Here is a 24,786-nt window from a genome sequence, read left to right on the forward strand (position 1 = left end):
AGAAAGCCCTGAATCGGAACAGCGCCGCGTGACCTGGGCAAGTAAATCAGCCACTCTGAACCCCAGATTCTTAAAGGTCCAGTTCAAGATACAATCTGGATCTAATGTACTACGAGTTCCTTCCTGATGACCGGCTTCCGCAAAGAATTAGCCAAATAATGATCTGCTATTGTGTGGGTGCCTGATAATACTGAGCATGAATTTATAATTGAAGACTGTCCCAACACAAAACAAAGGGAGACGGAAATGGAGGCAGTGGTTATTGCTTGATTAGTCAGTCACAGAGCTACATTTATCATCAGCTTACTCAGAGAGGATGACAGTTATTGACAAGCGGGGAGAAAAATGAAATCATTGTATTGAACCTATGTAAAGGGAAGGTTATTGAGCTCAATCAGGAAACGCCTGACATTTCAGCCACCAAAACAAGCTTTTTTTTTTTTTCTCTTTACAGTTTTGTTCTTCTTCAGACTCTGGAGAATTTACCAGACCCTGCCAAGAATGAGTCAGAAGGGGTCAGTCAGAATATTTTAAGCCAGTTGTAGCAAACTCAGAAATAGTGCTGGGTGCTATATTCCAGTCCCAGTGACATGACAGAGCCACCTGGGTCATTACCATGAGGTCATTAGCACCTTTCATTTGCTCAGTAACCCTGGAGTAAAAGTTTCCATTTTGGACCATTCCCTCCCCGCCAAGCCCAGCCCCCTAAACCAGCAGGCCCTCGTTCGTCAGCCCGGGTGATGGTGGAATGTAAAGGCCCTTTTCATAGTTCAATCTTTTCTCCTGCTCCTCCACCCAGCCACACTAGAGCGGCCACACAGCAGCAGGCTGGGGTCTTGGAAAGGACCCCTCTGGGGGGAAGGGTGACAGAATTTCTTTTTCCAAGGTCACAACGATCTCTTAAATTGAAGGTCTCTTCAGTCGCTGTCCTCCTTGGTCCAGCTATGCCATTTGACACTCTTGACTGGGTTTAGTGGTTCTCTCTGTCTGATCCCAGACTCCCTTACTGCTCATGAGCACACCTTTGGGAGTGGTCCTGAGGCTCCGTCTGAGGTCTTCCCCTCTTCTTCTCAGTTATGTGGGGTTGATGATCACCTCTATGCAAATATCCTAGGTCTTACCTCCAGCCTCTTTCCCCCCCAAGCTCGGGAACAACAATTGGTTAGTGAACATTTCAAGCTGGATTACTAGAGACATCTTAAAATCAACATGTCTAAAGCTGAACTCATCTTTCCTTCTAAACCACCTCCCTTGTGTTGGATCCATAACCTTGACATTATCCCAGACTCCTCTCTGTCTCTTGTCTGCCTGTCTCTCACTCCCTCTGCCTCTGTGTCTGTGTCTCTCCCCATCTCTGTCTTTGTCTCTCTGACTCTTGAATCTCTGTCTCTGTCTCTCTTGCTGTCTGTCTCACTCTGTGTCTCTCTCTTCCTATAACTAATCTGTTGTCAATTTCATGTAAATTATTGCAAAAGTCTCTTAATTTTTCAAGTCTTCCCACTCAAAGCCATCATTCATACAGTTGTTAAAATAATTTTGCTTAAGCACAGCTCTTAACATGTGACTCTACTACTCACTAACCTTTCGCAGCTCATGGTTGTCGTTAGAAAACTCCTTCATTTTACTTTTGAACTTTAGACAACCTGGCCCTAGTTTATCTTTTTAGCTCCGTTGGATGTTTTAGCTTAGTTGGATGTTATTCCACCTCCTGCACTCTGTAATCCAACCAAACTGACCTCCTCTCTCATGCTCCATCTCTCCCCTCTGTCTTTGAACTGGCCACCTCTCATGCCCAGAATGCATTGCTCCTCACCGCCACCTCATAAGAGTCCCTCTCTTCCTTTAAAATCAGCTTTTTAAAATCCCATCTTCTATATTGTTGTTCGGTAAGAAATTACCAGCAGGAGGATTTCAGAGAGACCTGGAGAGACTGACAGGAACTGATGCTGAGTGAAACGAGCAGGACCAGGAGATCATTATATACTTCAACAACAAGACTAAATGATGATCAATTCTGATGGACGTGGCCCTCTCCAGCAATGAGATGAACCAAATCAGTTCCAATGGAGCAGGAATGAACTGAACCAGCAACACCCAGGGAAAGAACTCTGGGAGATGACTAGGAACCACTACATAGAATTCCCAATCCCTCTATTTTTCTCTGCCTGCATTTTGGATTTCCTTCACAGGCTAATTGTACAATATTTCAGAGTCCGATTCTTTTTGCACAGCAAAATAACTGTTTGGACGTGTATACATATATTGTATTTAATTTATATTCTAACATATTTAACATGTATTGGTCAACCTGCCACCTGGGGGAGGGAGGGAGGGAAGGGAAGAAGGGGAAAAGTTGGAAAAGGTTTTGCAATTGTCAATGCTGTGAAATTACCCATGAATATTCTTGTAAATAAAATGCTATAATAATAAAAATATGTAAAGAAGAACTGCACATGTTTAAAAAAAATCCCATCTTCTGCTCAAAGCCTTTCCTGGCCATGTTCCCCTCACTGCTAATGCACTTTCTCCCAAACTACCTTACATTTAACCACTTTGTACGCATCTCCCTTCAATCAGTTTTTATCCATGTTATATACATCTGCACATTACAGTAGACATTGCTTCATTCTTTGTCTCTGCATGACCAGCACCAGCCCACTGTTGAGCACAGAGTGAGAGCCTGATAAACACTTGATTGATTGATGGTACTGTGGAGATGGTACCAGTCTGGAATTCTAGACCTCTAATCTCCAGCAACCATGAGTTTCCCAGAGTTCTCCCATGACCGATGGGGCTCTGGAGTTCCCACAGTAATGATAGACCATGGGGCATGTCATAGCACTGTGGACAGAGCACCAAGATTTACCAGCTATATGGACCTGGGAAAGTCAATTAACCCTTACTTGCTTTAGTTTCTTCATTTACAAATGGGGGTACTTTCCAACATGGTTGTGGAATCAAATGAGATAAAAGTATAAAGTGTTCAGCATAGCTCCTGGCACAGAGAAATCACTATAGAAATGTTAGCTAATAGTATTATTTTTTTATTATTGACCAAATTACAATGAAATGTGAGAATAGAATGCAACAGTGGCGTGGAAGGATAGGACGTAAGGTGGGATGAGCCCATTAAATTTCTGGAAATAAATTTCCTTTATAGAAAAGGAGATACATTTACATCCATGAAGAAAAAAAAAAAGATTCTCTGGGAAGTTTATTATTACTAAATAAGAGTATTTTATTTACTTGTCTCGTCTGCCTGTCTCTCACTCCCTCTGTCTCTGGGATTTCCTGGGAGCCATGACCCACTTTCTTTGCCGCCATCATTTTATTTTTCTGGGTACTTGGGATATCTAACTACCCCAAGATAAGCTGTCTGAAGTATAGAATATTAACTCTCTAACTGATGCTTAGCAGACATTCAATAAATGTTTGTCTATTGATTGAATATACACAGTTTACAATTTAAACTAAGATAAATTCTTATCTAGCATTTTATTTAGTGCATACTAAATAGGAAGAGGCAATGTGGCCAAAGAAGTTATTTATGAACATGGTGGAGTATTCCTGTGCTGTAAGAAATGATGACGATATGAAAAAATTGACAAGCTTGGGAAGACAGATGGACAGCAAACAAAATAAGCTAAACCAGAGAAACAATATGGACGCTGTCTACAATATCAGTGGATGGAGAGAAAAAAATCAAAACAAACATTTTATGATTAAAATGACCAAGTTTGGTCTCAGAATTCTTCTCCCTGCTTTCTTTGCAGACATGGGGGACTATGGGCATAAACTACTGCACATATGGTCAAATGCACTGTTTAGTTTTGCTGCACAACTTTTAAAAAAATACTCTGTTATAAGGAATGGTTCTTTCAGTGGGAGAGTTGGGATAGATTGAGAAATGAGGGTAATGGGAAAAGGTATTAAAACTTTTAATTTAAAAAATTGAAAAATTGAAAAAAGATATGCCTTTATTCTGCCCACCTTGTATGTAACTATTGTGTATATGTATGTGTGTGTGTGTGTGTATGTATATATATATATATATATATATATATATATATATATACATATATAGTGAGTCAATAAGTATTACAATTTTCAAGGAACTTATAACTTAACAGGGATAGGAAGGGGGAGATGATATTTAAACAACATGCCCCAACAAGCTTTTTCTTTCTCTTTCTTTTTCTCTTTCTTTCTTTCTCTCTTTTTTCTCTCTTTCTTTTTTTTCTCTCTCTCTTTCTTTTTCTCTCTTTCTTTCTTTTTCTCTCTTTCTTTCTTTCTTTTTTCTCCCTTTCTTTCTTTCTTTCTTTTTTCTCCTTTCTTTCTTTCTTTCTTTTTTCTCCCTTTCTTTCTTTCTTTCTTTCTTTCTTTCTTTCTTTCTTTCTCTCTTTTTTCTCTCTTTCTTTTTCTCTCTCTTTCTCCCTTTCTTTCTTTTTCTCTCTTTCTCCCTTTCTTTCTTTCTCTCTTTCTCCTTTCTTTCTTTCTTTCTTTCTTTCTTTCTTTCTTTCTTTCTTTCTTTCTTTCTTTCTTTCTTTCTTTCTTTCTTTCTTTCTTTCTTTCTTTCTTTCTTTCATCTCCCTACCTACCGATCTATCTCCCTACCTATCTACTTATCTACCTATCTATCTACTGATCTACCTATTTATCTGTATGTATTTATCTTGCTATGAATCTATCTCTATCCATGTTTCTATTTATTCATTACTCTATATCTACATATATATGCATGTGTCATGTGTGTATATACCCATAAAATAACATATGATAAATTAGAGAGAATATTAGAGAAAGGACATTAACATTGAAGTAAATTTCTTCTAGAAAGCAGGAATTTAGATGAGGCTTTGAAGAATGTCAGGGAAGCCAGGAGGAAGAGATGAGAGGAAGGGGAGACAGTCTGAGAAGATGGATAGAGTCAGGAGAAGGGGGATGTGTACCAATAATGGCAAAGAGGCTGGTGTCCCTGGGGGAGGGGTGGTGGTGTGAAGTGTAAAAAACCAAACAGAGGAGCATCTATCTGACCCTGGAGGCAATAAGGAGCTACTAGAGCTGATAAATAGAGGTGGAATGGTGACATTTTTAGAAGTGTGCTTCAGGAAGATCAATTTGATAACACAGTGCAGGACAGATTAAAAGGGAGAAAGACTTGCTCAGGAAGATCAGGTAGGAGGCTTGTAATAGTCCAGGGGCTGGGGACCTGTATTAAGGCAGTGAGAATATCATAGGAGAGAAGAGGGCATATGCAAAAGAAGTTTTAAAGGTAAAATGAGTAGGACTTTTCAAGTAATTGGATATGGAAGAAGAGAGATAAAAATCCTTTACCTCTAGATTTTACCTAGATTTTAACCTGGCTGAGTGGGAGGATAGTGATGCCATCGACAGTAAGACAAGAGTTGAGGGAAGAAATATTTAGTTCAATTTTGGAATATTGCTTTAAAATGTCTCTAAGACATCTAAATTAAGATGTTGAATAGACAATTAGATACATGAGACTGGATAGAGGTTAGACCTGAAAATTATCTAGAGACAGAATAGCTGAATTTATAGGAAATATAAGACTACCAAGTGAAAAAGTATGGAGGAATAAAGGAAAGTTACAGGACAGAGACTTGGGAGGCATCCAGGTTAGCAGCTGTGATTCGGAGGAAGAATCGCAAAGGAAACTTAGGAGTTCTCAGACAGAGAGGAAAAGGACCAGGAGAGATTGATGTGACAAAACTAGAGAAGAAAATGCAAGGAGAAGGTGGGGATGGACAGCATCCATGAAGTTGGAGAGGACTAGGGAAAAACCCATGACATTTGGCAAGAAGAGATCCCTGGTGAGTGCAGAGAGACTGTTTTCAACTGATGATGTTGAGAGCAAAGCTTTTTAAATTGTTGGTCACACTCCCATATGGGGTCTCATAACTGAAATATGGGAATCATGACATGAAGATTTATTATCAGCAAATGCTTGATTTGTGTGTCTATTTTATATGCCACATCCATGTTTCTATTTGTGTAAAATTTTCTTGGGCAAAAAGTGGTTGTGAGTGTAAAAATGTTAAAAAACCTTAGTTAAGAGGTTGGAGTTTATTTTTAAAATTCTCTTCATACATACACATACATGCATTTGCATATATATATATATATATATATATATATATATATATATATATATATATATATATATATATATATATATATAATGTACTTCTATGTGTGTTTTTTAGAGAAGGCAAGCTCCCTGAAGGCATGGAAAGCTTAATTCTTTGAATGTATGATTCTAAGTTTTTTTTTTTTAAATGAGAGAGAAATACTGGAGCCAATTCAGAGAAAAATGATTTCTTTACAAAATACTTTAAAAGTTGAGAAGGAGATGAAATTAGGAAATGTCATTGTTGTTTAGACTTATCAAATCAGAAGAGATGTATAAGTGGGATTATGGATATGAAGGAGTCATTGGGTTGTTGTTTTTTTTTTTCTTTTTTTCATTGTTTTACTGCCTGATGCCTGTACCCTCTCCTCTGATCTTCCCAAAATCCTTCTGAGGGTAGATACAAAAGTGAAATGAGGAAATTGAGGCTCTAAAAGGTGACAAAATTTGATTAATGTCAAACCTTAGTCTTTTGGTTCTGAAACCAATGTATTTTACTGAAGTTAATTAAAAACTGGTGATCTTTCCTTTGTGGCACAGAAATAAACAAAAGGAAAAGACTACAGCTTGCAATTAAGCATCTGGGGGTGGTGTGGAATAGGGAATATAATGGTAGTAGCTAGGTTCAAGGCTTACCTGACATACATACAGACACAAAAGACAGAGACGGAGATGGAGACACACAACACGGAGAAACAGAAAGAGGCAAAGAGACAGAAATAGAGATAGAATTTTTTTTAAAATAAAAAAAACTTTTAAAAAATGTTATAGCCATTGGAATAAATATAGAAATAGAGACAAACAGATTCAAAAACAAAGACACAGAGAAAAAAGGGACAGAGATACAGACAGAGACAGAAAGACAGAGATAAACATAGAGACAGAAAAAAAGAGACAGAGACACATGACACAAAGAAACAGAAAGAAGCAAAAAGACAGAAATAGAGATAGAAAATTTTTTAAAATAAAAAAAAACTTTTCAAAAATATTATAGCCATTGGAATAAATATAGAAATAGAGACAGATTCAAAAACAGAGACACAGAGATAGAGACAGAAAGACAGAGATAGAGACACATGACACAAAGAAACAGAAAGAGGCAAAGAGACAGAAATAGAGAGAGATAGAAAATTTCAAAATGTTATAGCCATTGGAATAAATAGAGATAGAGACGGACAGATTCAAAAACAGAGACAGAGAGAAAGGGACAGAGACACAGAGATAGAGAGAGAAGTGCAGAAAGACAGACAGGGACAATGAGGAGGAGGAAAATGTGGGATACAGGACTTTAGGTGAGACTTGAGGAAGCCAGGAACAGAGATGTGGAGACAGCATTTCAGGCATGGAGGAGAGTTTGGGAAAACGAAGCGTGCCAGAAGAGGGAGGGAGCCGTCCAAGCAACAGTAAAGAGGCCAGTGGCAATGGGGAAGGTGGTGTGAGGTTTGAGCCAAACAGAGGATTTTCTGTTTGATCCTGAAGGCAACAAGGAGCTACCAGAGTCGATCGAATGGGGGGTGGGGTGGTGACATGGTCTTAAATGATGCTTCAGGAAGATCAAATCAATAACTGGGTGGAGGAGGATTAAATTAAATTAAATCCTGAAGCAGTAACCCAAAGATGGATTCCAGGTGTTTCTTCTACTTTTCCTGTTGTTATTCTCTTTTGCAAAACTGGAAGGCAGATTTAGAAAAAGAACGCATTTATGTGCAGCTTTTGGTTCAAGGACAAGGAAAGTACATTCTGGAGCTAAAATAAACCAAACCGGTAAATGTTTAGAAAGCTTCACTCATAGTCCTTCCCATAGATTGTGTATTAAGGCAGTGTCCTAGATGGGGGAGCTCTGGTCCATGGCAACACAACACAGCTGGAGAGAGCATGAGAGCCAGCTCCACCTTATCAGCGTGCCTTGGTTCCAAGCAGACAGCCAAAAAGCAAAGGGAATGAAATGTCCCAGGAGGAGAGACATAAGTAAAAGCAGGCAAGCAGATAAGATGAGAGGGAGGGAAAATCAGGCAGACTAGCCTGCTAATGAGATGGGCTAATCAGAAGCAAGGGGGAACATCTCCGCTCGTCTCCAAGTCATATAAACACCCCCTCCACAACTGCAGGACCTAGGAATTAATTGGGAACCCCACCACCCTCAGCCCGTTCCATCATCAATAATGAAGCTGTCTTCTTTCAGATGCTTCCCAGGACACAGAAGACAAAAGAATTTCACAAGAGGCCATAAACAGGGCAACTGCATGTGAAATTTCATGTGCACTTATCCAGATCTATATTATATGGATACCGCTTTTCTATAACGGCATGTTTCGGCCTAGTAATCATTAAGTTCATGAAAAGAAAATTAATAAGAACAAGGATTAAAAATGGTATCATCCATTGGAGCAAACTACACAGTTTAAACCAACTTCTTTCCGATCCAGATTTATAGTATTTATCCCACCTCCCACATACGCCATACCCCATAAGTGCTTTGCTACTTCTAACTCACTTGTTCAGCCAACAGATACTCAGAGAGTATTTGCTACAAGCCATGGCTTCCACTAATTGTTGCCGGCGAGAAAAAGATGAATAAACTCCCCCTGCCCACAAGGAATTTACAGTTGAAGAGGGGAGTAGCAGGGCCCAAACTCACTAAGACATGACTGCACGTGTGGGACCTGTATCACACTGTTACTGGGATGGGGAAAGGAAGGGAGAGAGGGAAGGGGAGAATTTGGAACTTAAAATTAAAAAAAAAGAGAATGTTACAAATTACCTGGACAAGTCACGTAACCCTGTCTGCCTGTTTCCTCATCTGTAAAATGGGAAGGAGAAGGAAATGGCAAACTTCAGTATCTTTGTCAAGAAAACTCCAAATGGGATCATGAAGAGCTGACAATAACAAAGGTAACATAGGAGAAACCTAAGCCTTCTAGCTAAGGGGATCAGGAAGCTCTCTGTAGAAGAACCATATTGATGTGAGATATTAACATTTAAAATCACGAGGACTCAAAAAAGGTTCTGAGATCATTCTAAAATCAGGAATGGAGGAATATTCAATATGAATTAGAAAAATGACAGAATGATTAAATGAAGAGAATGCAAATCTAGCCTGTACCAAGAAGCCTGATGTCCAGTCTTGGAAGATGATAGTATCACCATATGCTGTCCTGGTCATAGCATAACTATAGCACTACATTCAGGTCCAGTTGTCACACTTTTGAAAACTGTTGATAAATCAGAGATCGTTTAAAGAAAGGCAATCAAGATGATAATGGGTCCCTGCCATATGAGGATCAGTTGAAGGAAGTAGGAATGTTGAGTCTAGAAAAGAGACTGTAGAGAGAGCATAATAATTATGTTCAAGTATGTGATTAGATATAATATGGAATTGAGGTTTTGAATACAAATTTTAGACAATTTGGGAGTTTGTTCTACTTGGTTCCAGAGCTTTGAAAAGTTCCTTTTCAAATAGTACCCATTCTACTTAATAGATAGAAGTTAAAATGAGGAACAAAATGAGGCATGATATCAAGTAGAGGCTGGATCCTCCCCTTGTTGGACATGTTACAGTAGGAATGGATTTTGTGTAGTATGGGATTAGACTAGAGGGCCACGGATGTTTTTCCAGCTTCTTCTGTGTTTCTGGGAATGGACAGTAGTGTAGTTCATTAGATCACAAGGAATTGTGAAAATGGAGCATGGAATGTAGTCTATAGTCTGAGTTTGGAAGATCTTGAATACGAAGCTAAGATATTTGGATTTTATGAGGAGCTTTCTTGTCAGATTGTATCATGAGCAGATCTGTGATTTAAGATTTCTCTGGATCCCAGGATCCAAGGTCTCACTCCAATCATTCAACTCCATCATTTTCTCACTGAATAAACTGAGACTTAAGGTTATTAAATAATTTGGCCAAGATCACCATGATGGTAATAGATATCTTAGGATTTGAACTCAGGACTCTTTAACTCCAAAACCATTTCTCTTTTTACTATCAATGTTATCTCCTCTTTAATCAGGGAGTTGCTTAAATTAGCAGAAACAAATCTGGAAACAGGTGTATCCATTGGAAAGCTACTGTAAGAGTCTAAATGAGCAGTAATAGCAACTTGAATTGGGTTGATAGCCATGGAAATCCAAAGCGAACAAAGAGTAGGATGCTACAGAAGACCCAGTATTTAGAGAAGGGAACCCTGATATTGTTCTTCAAAGCAGTTCTTTACTGAATGACCCTCAAGGCTCCCAGAGAATTTTCCAGTGGCTTAACCCAAGTGTCTGTTTCTACAGAAGTCTAGCGAGGATTCAAATCTTATCACGATGTTAAGTACTGAGGTGACCTGCAGAACACATTGGAGTCAGAACAGGGCTTTAAATGAGAGCTTAAGAGAGTGCTGGAACATGTTGGCCAAGATCATAGATTAGCTGTTCACAAGGAGAACTGAAAGAAGAATCACTCTCCCCAATCTCTCATAGGACTTTATAACTAGAGCTGGAAGGGGATTCTTTGCCAGCTGACAAAGGTGAGTCCCAAGGAGGAAGTGACATGTCAAGTTCACACTGGCAGTGTCAGTATTCTCTGCCTATAAAGTCAGTGTTCTTTCCAAGGTCCCTTGCTTGCAACTGCTTCATGGGAGATATTTGTATGTGGAACCACTTCAGGTCGCCAATCATCAAGCTTGGGTTGAGGCTAGAAAGGGGTTATTCTCATAATGCTTTCTTTCAGAAATGCCCAGATTGCTCCAGTAATGGTGAATTACTGACTTGGCTGGCACCCATCCTTTAGTATGGGCTGGTTCCCAGTTTCCCATAGGGTGGACCATCTTTCTTTCACAACAACTCTCTCTCCTAGGATCCATGCCTTATGGACCATGAGAGATAAATTCTGAGATGCAAGGATCTGGGTAATTAAGATAGCAGCATGATGAGCGTAGGTACATTTTACATTTCAACATTACCTAACAGCCGGGGACACAGTGGGAGGACAGACTGGGCACCACGCTGTAGCCTGGAAGGCCAAAGCCAAATATATTTTCCTTCCTCTGGGTGGCCACAGCGTGGCTGGCTGTAAAGTCTCATAATACCCTTTATCTGCCTGGCACTCGCCACATCTCCTAATCATCCAACTGTGCTAGGCTTCTGGGATAGGTGGGATGGGTGATTGCAGAACCTGAAATTTTACAAAGGAAATTATTTTTAAAAGAAATTTAGAGAAAAGTGAAATAAAACAAAGTCAAATCTCGAAAAGGTTTGGAGTTCTACAGATTTCAAATGTATTAATTAAATTAATTGATTTTATGATTTAAAAAAATATATTTTTCCTTTCATCATTGGAAAATATTTAAAAGAGGAAAATCTGTTAAGGGCTTGGAACCACAGGATGCAGGTTCAAATCCTACCAGTTCCTATATGACGTTGAATGATTCACTAAATCTCTAAAGGTTTTAGGTATAAAATGAGGAGGTTGGACATCCTGGTTTCTAAGTTCCCTTGCAGCCCTAAAGCTATTTATTACTCCATTTTCTAAGAGTTTGACATGCTTCCATAAGAACTATCTTTTGTGGGCTAGTCTCACTGATGATCATCTAAGGCAGGGGTCCTCAAACGACGGCCCGCGGGCCAGATGTGGCAGCTAAGAACGATTGTCCCCCTCACCCAAGGCTATGAAGTTTCTTTATTTAAAGGCCCACAAAACAAAGTTTTTGTTTTTACTCTAGTCCGGCCCTCCAACAGTCTGAGGGACAGTGAACTGGCCCCCTATTTAAAAAGTTTGAGGACCCCCAAAGGTATGAACCCTTAAGGTGACAAGTTCACACCTGATTCCAGAGAACTTTCAGAAGTGTTTTCACATCCTCAGCTGGATCTCAGCAGGATATAGATTTAACACACTCCTTCTATAGATTGGTAACTAAGACCTAGGGATTATGATGGATAAATATCCAAGGTAAAGAAGGACCAGAATCCAGGCCTACTGATGCTTAGGTAATCCTTTTTCCACTACCCCACACAATATCCCAAAGCCTCTCTTCTTTTGTACCGGGTTATCTTCTCTCCTATTGAAAGAGGGAGATTTCTTTCTAGATTACAGATAAGGAAGGCACAAGAGGGACAACAAGGAATATTAGCCATTGGCTATCTCTGCCATCCTCAACGATGATAACTTTGTGAAAACTGTAAAGTCAAAAGCTTTACTATGGTTTTTTGGGTGACAGGATTTTAAAGACTTTGAATTTTATAAGTATCAAAATAGATAAAATAATTGAATATGCCTTTAGAAAAATCTTATGCATTTTTGTTACTTTACTCTATCTCTCACTAAAGGCTCAAAGTCCTATCCAGATTTGCCTTGATCACAGATCTACAGATAGGTTAAAAATAATTAGCCTGGAAAAAAATGCACGATCAGCCCACAACATGCCCATTAGCCCCTTCTATTCTCTACAAGGGTAGAATAGTGTTCCTGATAGTTTCTAATAGCAGGACTTCTAACAGGCTAAAATTACTATTGGGAAAAAAACCAACTAGTACTTATTTATTGAATAACTAGGTGGAGCAGTGGATAGAGTGGCCAGCTTGGAGTCAGGAAGACCTGAATTCAAATTCAGTCTTGGACATTTCCTAGCTGTTGGATTCTGGGTAAGTTTCTTAACCTGTTTCCCTCACTTTCTTCTTCTGTAAAATGAGCTGGAGAAGGACATGGCCAACCATTCCAGCATCCCTACTAAGGAAACAGCCAACGCATGAGGGAGGGTTATACACAACTGAATAACAACAAATCTCAATGATTAGTTTCCTTCCTTTCAGAACATTCTGTGGACTTCATTTATTAAAACTGGACTGGAATTATGAAGAGAGAGTCAGGAAAAGCTATTTTTAACTCTATAACATGCCCTGTTGCAACACAAATTAACTTTGAGGTAACTCTCCAGAGCCACGCAGAGCCAGTGGCCATCATCTGCTCTGTTTTCTTCGTCATGATTTCCTGCCAAGCAACAAAATCACTGGTTTCCCAATATGTCCTTAATTTAGTTTTAGGAAGGGCTGAGAAGTCAAACATACAATAAGAGAAGATTTGAACTATAGCATCACCATCTGCCTGACAGCAGGACCATTTTGCACACAATCCCATGTGCCAGAAAACTCTGCCTAATGTGCTGCCACGTTAACCCTTTGGACTCCTCAGCACCATCGCCCTGTCAGTTCCCCCAAGAGTACTAGACAGGAAAACTGGGGGGTCACTATTTGACTTCACAATGATTAAGTCAGGATGTCCAACTACTTGTCCTTTGTCTTTTGGATTTAATTTCTCATGACCTGGATTAACAATCTTGGGATTATATAACTCTTAGCATTGTTCACCAGATGGTCCTGATTCAACTTATTATGTTAAGATAGAACAAAAAAAATTGCAAAAGTTCTTAGGAACCTGGCTCTGAAGTTGGAGCATCTGGGTTCAAACATGACTTACCACCTGTGTGAGGATATTAGGCAAATAGCTTAATCTCTCTGTGCCTCAGTTTCCTCATCTGAAAAATAAGCAGGTTGTAGCAAGATGGCCTCTGAGATTGCTTTTAAGTTTTAAATTTGTGATTCCTTCAAAATACATTTCAATTTCTTGATATATTTTACCCTTTTAAATGTTTCTATTTGTGAAAGAGAATTACAACACAAATACAAACAGAAACACATGTCTTTCTCTCGCTCTCTCTCTCACACACACACACAGAGGGAAAGACAGAGAGACAGAGAGAGAGAGAGAGACAGAGAGAGAGAGAGAGAGAGAGAGAGAGAGAGAGAGAGAGGAGAGAGAGAGAGAGAGAAAGAGAGGAGAGAGAGGAGAAAGAGAAAGAGAGAGAAAGAAAAAGAGACAGAGAGAGAAAGAGAGAGAGAGAAGAGAGAAAGAAGAGAGAGAGAAGAGAAAGAGAGAGACAGACAGAGAGAGAGAGAGAGAGAGAGAGAGAGAGAGAGAGAGAGAGAGAGAGAGGCTAGAAAAATCCAGTGTGCTGATGTGGTCAGAGAAGGATTCAGGTAAGAGGTAATATTAAGGCTAAGCCTTGAAGGATGGATAAGGCTTATTATTCATTGTTAAGGCAAAATAATTTTTGGTTTCAATCAAAAGTGAAAGCAGATGGATAAAAGGAAGATTACTATAGGCAAAAATAACAATTAATGTAAAATCACAGAGATAGGAAGGGGAATCATTTTGGCAGGGAGAGGGAGGATGGTGAGGACAGTGTCTTGTCTCAGGTAAGAGTAGGGACTGAATGGCTTCATAGTCTTACAAAGTCTGAGACTAGAGGAGGTGGGAAATGCTTTGTTGAGCATCCTTAGTTCTTGAAGAGGACAATGACATCAGGAGGGTGATGTCCTGACTTGTAAGTGAATTGGATTTAAGTGAGGCAGAATTGTGCAAAGTCATCAATCCCATTCCCTCTTCCAGAATCATCAGAGTCCAATGGCAAGACATAGGTTGGGACCATTGGCAATATCCCAGGATGCAGCAGGAGACCTTGGCTTTCGGAAGCTCAGGTTTTTGCCAGGTCTCCAGTTTGTCTGAGGCAACATCTATTCAGTAGTTAAAGGCTAGTCCAAATTGAGGTAAAAGATGGTCTCCTTTGCCTTCACAAAGAAGCAGTCAGGGAGGGGAAGATTCCCAGAGTTTCTGTGCTATTTCCACTTCCATCAAAACCCAAACAATCAGCAAGAGAGATTCGGCCTGGGATCTGTTATCAGCCAATCAGGGAGAGCCAGAGTGATTTGGGTTTAAAGGCAAAGTCGAGTGACTCTATTTTGTCCCCTAAAGATGAAGGGTTCATGCATTTCTTCATGATTCCTGCTCTCCACTTTCTTCTTCCTGCCAAGGACAGAGAGGCAGGGGTGAGGAGAGGATGCTGAGGCATACTGATAATTACCTACCATGGAGAGCGACTTGAGGCATAAGAAGTTGTAAGTGACTTGCCCAGGATCACGCAGTCAGAAGTCATCTGATGTGAGACTGAACTTACGTCCTGTTAACCCTGAGGCAGCCTCTTTACCCATTCGCCCAGATTTTATTTTCTGATCTTTATGAAGGCAACTAGATAATATAGAGTTTTAAGCTGGCCCAGGCTCAGTACAACTGCGTTCAAATCCAACTTCAGATATTTCCTTGTTGTGTGATCTTGGGCAAATCCCTTAAAATTTACCTCTCTCCTCATCTGTAAAATGGGGAAATGATAGCATCTACTATGAGGCTGAATGTGAGATCAAATGAGACCATATGTGTAAAGTGCTCTAGCCCTATGTGAATACTAGCCATGACAATCGGCCTCAGCGTCACTGACAAAAAAGGAAACTGAAACTCAAGCCGATCTCACTAAAGAGATCTGAGTCAGGGGAACCTGGGTTCAAATCCTAATCCTGTTTCCGATGCTTGTGTCCCCTTGGCAAAGTCATCTCCCCGATTCTCTGTTTCCTCATCTTTAGAATGAAGAACTTGGGCTACATTGCCTCAGAGGTCACTTCCAGCCCTAGGGATGTTATCCCAACTCATTGAAGAGGTTGGACTCGGTCTCTGACATCCCTTCTTGTCTCAAATCTGTGATCTGAAGTCACTTAACTCCATGGATCTCAGCCTCTTTGTGAGAAAAATGAGGTAGTTTGTTGGACTTCGTGACCATTGGGTCAATGGTCCTATGATCTTAGTGACTTGAGCTCCTGGACCTCAGTTTCCTAACGTATGAGACGAGGAGGCTGAAATCGATGCTCTCTGAGGCCATTTCCAGCTAGGACTGGGCACTTACCAGACCATGGATCTCTCAGAGGCCAAAGGACACCGCGTTTACACTGAGATGTCGAAGACTAACTCATCATTAATGCAAAACTCTGGTCCTGCTCCCAACAGTCCCAACAAGGCAGGATAAGTGGCCCCCTTTCCACCCACAAGAAAAGGACTGAATTCTACCATGGTGCTGAACTGTCCGGAGGTAGATGATCATTTCCATTCATTTTGATTCAGTCCCACAGCCGCATTTGTCAGCATCTGACTTCAGAAACCTCTCCCAAGCCCGAGTGGACACAGGGTTTCTCCAAGAGACTCTTGTTAATTCCCGTTGTTAAATAAAACAATTCATTTGGGAAATGTTCCATTTACCAATGTGGCCCCAATTTGAGCCTTGAGCGCCCCCTTGTGCCCAAGAGAATTATGGGAAAATTGCTAATTGGATTGATCCAGCCCAAGCTCCCTTAAGAGAGATAGAGGAAGGGGGGCTTCCTGCTGGGGAAGGCTGCTTCTGCCCTTGGACCCTGCAGTTTAAAGGGGGCATGGACACAGGTCAGCATGATAAGACAAGAAGGATGAAGACAATGAGGAGGGAACTCAAATCCATCACTGCAGTAAGAATGTTCCGGTTCAAATCCTCCATCTGCCATATTAATTCAGTGCAAATAAACACCACTCCCTGGGTGACCTTTGGCAAGTCATGTGATCTCTTTGGACCTCAGTTTCCTTATCTGTAAAATAGAAAGCCTTTAATGATTCCTATACCTTTAAAGCTATGACCTAGTGATTCTGTGTAAGGAAAGATTGAAGGAATTTTTTGACCTAAGAAAAAGAGATTTGGGACAAGGCAAAAGGGGGGGGGGAGGTACTCCAAATGCACAAGGAATCTGCTCGTCATATCTCCAGAGATGAGAGGATTTCACTCAATCTCTACCACATCAATCAAGAACCCCCAAGTCTGTTAAGGGCCCCCCTGTTAAAAGGGATCAGATTTGTTCTGGGTAACCTCAGAGGGCAGAAATCAGAGCAAATGCAAGTTAGAAGGCAGGAGGTTTTGGTTCAGCGTTCAATAACCAGGACCTCCCAACAACAGGATGGGCTTTTGGTTTGTTAGAGCAGAGCCGACATGGCCACTGCTTGGAGTATTGCCCAAGAGTTTTCCATGCTGCACAGGCAGTTGAACCAGGGGACATCTGAGGACATCCTTGTCTCTCCAAGACGTGAAAACTCTCTGATTTCTGGTGTGCTGTAATTACTGCAGCCTTCCTTTGTCTTTCTGAAAGAAACATAAAGTGTGTTCCAGCTCAATTTGGTTTTAATTACCTAAAGGTTGCTGAGAACAGCACTGTGGTTTAGTGGGAAAAGCCCTGATCCAGGAGTCAAAGGGCTTGAATCTCCACTCTGATGCTGGTGTATTATTTGGGTGAACTTGGACGGGTCATTAAAGTTCATCCGACCTCAGTTTCCTCACCTGTAAGATGAGAAGGATAATTCTAGCTTTTATCTATGATACTGAGACATGGCTCCCTGGTACTTGAAATGACTCCAATCCATCAATATAGGATGGTATATTAGGGGAGTGGAGGAGGGATTGTTGTACCAGACACCCATCTTGAGCCCACATTAACTTATATTCTCTCCCAAAGGTGAAATCAATGTAGGGCTAGACACCTATAAGGTCATGCTCATCTAGAGCTAGAGCTGGAAGAGACCTCAGAAGCCATAAAATACAACCCTCCCATTTGACAGATGAGTAAACTGAGGCCCAGAAAAGGGAAGTGTTTTAGGATTATAGCTCCACAACCAGAAGTCACCTTAAACTAGCCCAGCTGCACAGATTAAGGGAATTGAGAGTCAGAGAAATACAGTAAGTGAGGCTCCTAGATTTGGAGCTGGAAGAGATCTCGGAGCCTTTCTAGTCGAGCCTTCTCAGATGAGAAAAATAAGATCCAAGGAACTGAGGCATCTTATCCAAAGATCACACTGCTAATAATTGGTAGGAGTCAAAGCCAGGTCCCTTATTTCTAGATCAGGCTAGGAAAACATAGCCCTTTTTAAGGGGTGAAAGTCCTGTGAAATCTTCCCCCCAATGGTTTGACCACTATTGCTGTCTCATCTGCCTAAATGAGGAAAGATGGAGAAAGTTATTTTGAAGGCGTCATTGTTCCTATGATGCTGATCCCCTTGTCTTGGATTATATAGCTTTATATGCTCATCTTAACTTCCCTCTCCATTCATATCTCTCAGAAGTCATATAACATTTTGCTCTTCTTTATGCCTCTTCCCCCAGGAGACTTTTATATAACAGGAGCTCAAAAGGTTTTGGGAAAAATCAATTAGAACACATCCAATTTGGACCCAGACATTGGTGACCCAATTGTAGGACAATTTGCAGAATGGAAGAACTAAGAGAGACCTCAGAGATCACCCAATCCAGTGGTTTCTGGAGTTATCCCACTCTCCATAAAAGCAGTGCCCAAAAGGATGTCTCCTATGTGCTCTTACCTGGATAAGAAAAAAAAGTGATGAGTGTATTGCATCAGTGTTGGGTAGACTATATGCTAGGGTACTTACAATACTGGACTGGAAGTCAGTGTTCAGATCCTGACTCTGTGGGACTTGAAGTAATCATAAGCTCTTTGAGCCTCAGTTTTCTCTTCTACAAAATAAAAAGATTGAACCAGATGCCCTCTGAGTTTCCCTCAAACTCTAACTCTATGAACCTATGAGCCTCATAAATACATTGGTACTCTGGACCTTAACCATACAGACAGGGCCCACAAAAAAGGAATATTGTTCATTGCCCTAATTTTTTTATTTCTTTCCTGGGGTAATTGTGAAAGAATAATTCTCCTTCTGTGGTCTTTGCTTTTCAAAGCTCAAACATTCTGTTTTTAGCTCAGGTCTGGGTTAAATCGGCATTCTGAGAGGAGTATGACTTCAAGAAGAGGATATCCTCCATCTCTCTCTGCCTTATGCCCTTAGAAGTCATACAGCTGCCCCTTTGATGACTTGAGTGAGGCTTTGGAAGTTTGAATATTTAAGAGAGATTTGTTTTAGAGAATGTGCTTTTTACTCACCCAACTCATTGAGCATCTATGTAAGAAAGACAAACTGATTGGAGTTAAGGAAAATGGAAGGATGAATAAAAATGTTTCCTGCTCTTATGGAGCTTACCAGTGAGCAGGAAAGATGGAACACCAAGATATTCACAAATAAGGTTTTTAATATTAATTAATAAATATTTAATAATAATAATATTTATATTTATATAGTATTTTAGCACTCCTGGGCTCTATCATCCATTTTGAAGCTGCCCCTCCTAGGTGTGTTGTCTTTTCTCAATTAGAGCATTTATTCAGGACCTACTATGTGCTAAGCGGTGTACTAAGCACTGGGACTCCTTCACCATGAGACTCCTTGAGAGCTTTTACAATTTTCTGTCAGGGATGAGGGCTTGAGAGAAACAAAATACAAGACATTTCCTAATTTAATATTGCTCAGATACACATCTCTGTCTCATGTTTTCAGATACTCCAAATACACGCATTAACAAGGAATCTGCTCATTATATTTCCAGAGGTGAGGAGATTTCATTCAATCTCTACCACATCAATCAAGAACCAAGAAGAGAGCTCAGGGAGCTTCTCTATCCTTCTCTGACAGAGAATACTTGGCGAAGAGTCTTCTTCTTCTATCATCCCAACAATTCACCAAAGCCAGGAGGTAGAAACTCTCTAGGGCGTGTCTCCATTTGCTGGATGTTGCCTCATATGCCACTTATCAGCTTTTTCATCAGGTTCATTGAAGCAAAAGGAGCCTTCTCTAAGGCTGAGAGAGGCTTATCAGAATCTAAGAATAATAGGGACACAGGGCTAACACCTTCAGATTCTTCACACCTTCACACACACACACACACACACACACACACACACCTTAGACTTAGGCAAGATCTTTTATAAAAGGAACATCCAATACTAGGCTTTTTTGAAATGTTTGTGAAATTAAAAAATATAGGTTCCCAGATTTGCTTAATTAGGGCCAACTATGGAATCCGCAAATTTGATCTCTAGGGAATTTCTTCTGCCTTTGCATTTGGGAAATCCTATGTCCCTGCCATCTTGTCCTGTCCACTCCCTCTCTCATATTTAAGCCCTCCCACTATCAAATATTGCTCTCTCATTGTCCTTTCCATTGAGATACAAATAAAAGGTAGTCCTCATGACTCATGGTAGGTATCAGGCAGAAGGCAGGCTTAGTGGGAAAAGCTGGGGCTGGAGGCCAGCCGATGAGGGTAGATAACTCTTTCCTAGGAACTAAGAAGTGAAAAAGAGGAGAGAGCTTAAAGAGCAGTAGTGGTCTTATCCAGGTAAGAGCACATAGGAGACATCCTTTTGGGTACTGCCTTTATAGGAGAGTGGGATAACCCCAGAAACCATTGGATTAGGTGATCTCTGAGGTCTCTCTCAGTTCTTCCATTCTGCAAATTGTCCTACAGTTGGGTCACCAATGTCTAGGTCCAAATTGGATTCATTCACTCAGGAACCAGCAAAAAGGAAGAGATGAACATTGAGAGATGCTATTGGTGGGGAAGACAGAGTTTGGAGACCGAAAAACTTGAGTTTGAATCCTTCCTTAGGCATTTACTAGCTATGTGCCTTTGGGTACATCATCTAATCTCTCTCTATCTCAGTTTCTTCATCTTTAAAATTAAGGCATGAATCAAGTGATCTTTGAGTTTCATTCTACATCTGGGACCTTATGAAAGAGAAGGAATAATTGCTAGAGCAAGATCTCCTCAAAAAGTCAAGAGCGACTAGGCACTGGGATACAAGTACATGGCTTAACTTAGACCAAGAGAAGGGTCACCTCTTCTTAAGACTAGAGCCAAAGAAGAGACCATAGATTAAAATGGAAGCGACTTTTAAGATATGGAGTAGGTGATCTGAGAAAGCTCAAGAATGATGTAAAGAAACATAAAAGGTCCAGAAAGTTTTTTTTTTAATGAATCCCCCAAAAGCCTTTCTTATATGTTGGAAGCTCAGAGAGAATCTTTCCAACGTCCACCTTCCACCCTATCCAATTGGACAGAAGAAGGGGCCCTTGGGGACTGGGTAGAGAAAAAGACCAAGTTTCAGAATTGATTTCATCTTGCAGAATAATGAGCTTTTGGAGATCATGAAGATTACCAAAAAAGTAAATATATTATATCACAGTCACAAGAGCCTGGATTGGGTGATAGATGTGGCAGGTAAAAGATGAAATGATTGAGGAAAACAAAGGTTTGATCTTCTGAGCATAATGATTTATTAACCAATGCATGACAATTGCCTAACAAATTAGGACCAGACCTCCTCAGCTTAGGGCTGGACCATAAATACAGGGGAAGACAGACTTTTATACAGTAAAAACAATGAACCAAACAGGATCAATTAACTAAAAGTAAACAAGATAACATAAGGTAATCTGATTGGTAATTGGATAAAAGATCAGGGACTTTCCCAATAGGGAGCAAAAGTGAACAGGTACAATTCTCTGAAATAAGAAAAAGAAGAATCCCCCTGCCCCAAGCATCTGTGAACAATCAAAAGAACAGGGAAACAATAACTGTATGTTATTGTTTGAGGGCAGTTTTTAGATAAAACATATAGGTTGCTTGAGATGTCTTATTGTGAGAAAACCCCTTCCATCAATCTTTGGAGCTGACCAAATTCTTGGTCAACATAACCTTGGTCCTTGGTTAAAGGTCTCTAAACAACAGGGATAGGGGACCCAGCATAACCTTAGTCCTTGGTTAAAGGTCTCTAAACAGCAGGGGTAGGGGACCCAGCTTCCTAGCCATATAGAGTGAGGTTCAAACAATGCAATAAGCTTTTCTTACAATTCCCATAATTGAATAGATTTTTCTTACAAGACAAGACTAGCCCTCTAACAGAATAGATAAGAAACTGAACGAGTTGCAGAATTTTGTCACAAGTTGGAGTCAGTATGGTTACTCAATTCTCACAATTAAGCACTTACTTTTAATCCCCTCAATTCTCTTATAGAGATGCATAAAGTGAATATCAAGGAAGAGATGTGTCAGTGAGATAGTAGCATAGGAAGAAATCTGAGTTCACTTCCAGCTCTGCTACTGACTGCCTCTGTCCAGCTCATCCAGCCTCAGTTATGGACTCTGAGATCACTTTTAGTTCTAAATCTATGGTCCTATATCTTCTACAAGAAGGAACTTAGGCAAATCATTGAACTTGTCTTGATTAGGTTTTCTCATGTTTAAAATGAGAGAATTGGAAGACAAGTTCTATTTTGGTTTCATTATCTCCGATTCACTTGATTTCACTCCTGGCTCTATTGGGCAGGACAGATAAGAAAATGAGTGCCTTAAATTAGAGGGAATGGCCAAGTATCTTCAGAAGAAGTCCAGGTTGCTTGGAGTATATCAGAAAACTTCAGCTTTGTAGCTCAATCAAAGGTCATTGGATCATAGATTTAAGGCACAGATTAAAGTTCAGATTTGAACCCAGGTCTTCCTGATTCTAGACCTGGTCCTCTACTGACTGCAGCATCTAGCAGAATTCTCTTCATTTTACAGATGACAAAACTGAAGCACAAAAGGGTTAATTGTTTTTTTTTAATATTTTATTTAATAATAACTTTATATTGACAGAATCCATGCCAGGGTAATTTTTTTACAACATTATCCCTTGCACTCGATTCTGTTCCGATTTTTCCCCTCCCTCCCTCCACCCCCTCCCTAAGATGGCAAGCAGTCCTATATAAGTTAGATATGTTGCAGTATATCCTAGATACAATATATGTTTGCAGAACTGAACAGTTCTCTTGTTGCACAGAGAGAATTGGATTCAGAAGGTACAAATAACCCAGGAAGAAAAACAAAAATGCAGATAGCTCACATTTGTTTCCCAGTGTTCTTTCTTTGGGTGTAGCTGCTTCTGTCCATCATTTATCAATTGAAGTTCAGTTAAGTCTCTTTGTCAAAGAAATCCACTTCCATCAGAATACATCCTCATACAATATCGTTGTCGAAGTGTATAATGATCTCCTGGTTCTACTCATTTCACTTAGTATCAGTTCATGTAAGTCTCTCCAAGCCTCTCTGTATTCATCCTGCTGGTCATTTCTTACAGAACAAGAATATTCCATAACATTCATATACCACAATTTATCCAGCCATTCTCCAATTGATGGGCATCCATTCAATTTCCAGTTTCTAGCCACTACAAACAGGGCTGCCACAAACATTTTGGCACATACAGGTCACAAAAGGGTTAATTGGCTTGCCCAGATCACATGGCTGATATGTGTCTGGATCACAATTTGGATTCAAGTCTTTTTGACATCAAGTCCCACTCACTCTCTAAACTCTGTACCACCTCGCTGCCTCATGGACCACTGAACTACTCTGCAAAGATATAGGATGTTTTAATATTCCATCACTTAGTACAGTGCCTGGAACATAGTGAGTACTTAATAAAGCTTTTTTCATTCATGCACCATTTCATAATTGCCTCTGATAGTATATAAAAACAAGACTGATTAAACACGTGTTCACCAAGATGCAATGAGATTTTTTTTAAAGTAATTATGTGAACTCCCTTAGAAAAATACCTTCAGGGCCAAATGGATTTACAAGTGAATTATATCAAACATTTAAAGGAGAATTAATTCTAATATCATATATTCTATTTGAAAACTAGGCAAAGAAATTCTACCAAATTTCTTTTATGACCTAAATATAGTGTTAATACCTAAATCGTGAAGAGCCAAAACAGAGAAAGAAAATTATACAACAATTTCCCTGATGAATATTGTTGCAAACATTTTAAATAAAATATTAGCAAAGAGATTACAGCAATTTTTCATGAGGATAATGTACTTTAACCAAGTGGGATTCATACTAAGAATGCAGAGCTAGTTCAATATTAGGAAAACTATCAGCATAATTGACCATATCAGTAACAAAACTAACAGAAATCATGTGATTATATCAATAGATGTAGAAAAAAACTTTTGACAAAATGCAACACACATTCATATTTAAAAATACTAGAGAGTATAGGAATAGATTTTTTAAAAAATGATAAGTAGCATCTATCTAACAACATACATAGCAAGCATTATCTGTAATGGAGATAAACTAGAAGACTTCCCAGTAAGATCAGGGGTGAAGCAAAGATGCTCATTATCTCCACAATTATTCAATAGGATGCCGGAAATATTAGCTACAGCAATAAGAGAAGAAAAATAATTTGAAGGAATTAGAACAGGCATTAAGGAAACAAAACTACTACTTTCGCAGAGGATATTTATATACTTAAAGAATTCTAAAGAATCAACTAAAAATCTACTTGAAATAATTAACAACTTTAGCAAAGTTGCAGGATATAAAATAAACCTACATAAATCATCACAGTTCAATGTATTACCAACAAATCCCAGTGGCAAAAGACATAAAGAATTACATTTAAAAGAATGGTAGACAATGTGTACCTGCCAAGACAAATCCAGGAACTATAGGAACACAATTACAAAACACTTCACATAAGTAAAGTCAGATCTAAACAATTGGAAAAATAGCAATTGCTTATAAATAAGGCAAGCTAATATAATAAAAGTATGAATTCTACCTAAATTAATTTGCTTATTTGGAGCTATATCAATCAAAATACCTAAATTTTTTTAGAGCTAGAAAAAAATAACAAGAAAATGCATCTGATAGAACAAAAAGTCAAGAATATCAAGGGAGTTAATGGGAAGAAATGCAAAGGAAAGTATCAGATCTAAATCTACATTATAAAGTGGCAATCATCAGAACTATTTTGGTATTGGTTAATAAATAGAGTGATGGATCAGTAAAAAACATTAGGTAATT

The sequence above is a fragment of the Antechinus flavipes genome, chromosome 4 (genome assembly GCF_016432865.1).
Source record: "Antechinus flavipes isolate AdamAnt ecotype Samford, QLD, Australia chromosome 4, AdamAnt_v2, whole genome shotgun sequence".
In the NCBI taxonomy this organism is placed as follows: Eukaryota; Metazoa; Chordata; class Mammalia; order Dasyuromorphia; family Dasyuridae; genus Antechinus; species Antechinus flavipes.